Raw genomic sequence first — 1211 nt, forward strand, 5'->3', positions numbered from 1 at the left:
AAAATGAAATGGAACACATGAATATCAGCATTCTAGGCATTAGTGAGATGAAGTGGACTAGCTTTGGCCACTTTGAATCAGATAACCATATGGTGTACTATGCTGCAAATGAAAATACAGAAGAATGTGTTACAGTCATAGTCAAAAAGTCACTTTCAAATTCTATCCTGAAACACTCTATATTGTGAGTGATAATATCCTATAAGTATAAAAATAAAGCTAGTTAATTATTAAAATATATGCTTCCACATCTGAAGGCAAAGAGGAAGAAATTGAAAATTTTTATCAATCTTTCAGTTTGAAATTAACAACTCATGCAACCAAGATCCATTAATGATAATTGGTGACTGGAATGCAAAAGTTGTAAACAGTGAAGAAGAAATATAGGCCTGGTGGTAGAAATGAGGCTGGAAAGAAAATGATGGAGTTTTGTATTTTCAATGATTTATTCATTGCAAATATCTTTTTTAAAAGACAGAGGACTTTATACATGGACCTCATCTGATGGGCTGCATAGGAATCGGATTGACTATATCTGTAGAAGGAATCGTTGGAGAAACTCAATATTGGCAGTTCAAACTACGCCTGGGTGGACTGTGGGTCAGATCATCAATTACTCATAGAGCTTGTACTAGATTGCTTTTTCAAAGTTATCAGCAGATGCTTCCTTAAATTCTTAATCTTCATAAAGGACTCACCTGATTGAATCAAATAACCCAAAGTAGTATTTTTTCTTATTAACTTAAAGTCAGTGGACTTAAATTCCATTAGCAAAATCTTTTGACCTTTGCTATGTAGCTCTGGTGGTCAAATGCTAAGAAGCTGTGCTGCCACCCCAAAGGGCAGCAATTCGAATCCACCAGCTTCTCTGGGGGAGAAAGATAGGCATTCTCCTATACTGTGATTACCTGTCTGAAAAAACCATTGGAGGGTCACCTATGAGTCGGTTCTGACTGAATAGTACACAACAATAATGTTGTCGTTGTGTGCTGTCGAGTTGCCTGTGACCCATGGTGACCCAATGTATAACAGCTCTCAAACCTGCCCTGTCCTGATCCAGACTCACTGATTCCGACAAAACAGCCTCATTGCCCCAGTTACTGTATCAGTCCTTCTCATTTGGGGTCTTCCTCTCCTACGACATCACTGTACCCTTCCAAGCATGATGTCCTTATCCAAGCATTGGTCCCTCCCAGCCAACTGCCCAAAGC

This window comes from Elephantulus edwardii, unplaced genomic scaffold (genome assembly GCF_000299155.1).
Source record: "Elephantulus edwardii isolate Elephantulus edwardi_28Jun2011 unplaced genomic scaffold, EleEdw1.0 scaffold00033, whole genome shotgun sequence".
Taxonomy (NCBI): domain Eukaryota; kingdom Metazoa; phylum Chordata; class Mammalia; order Macroscelidea; family Macroscelididae; genus Elephantulus; species Elephantulus edwardii.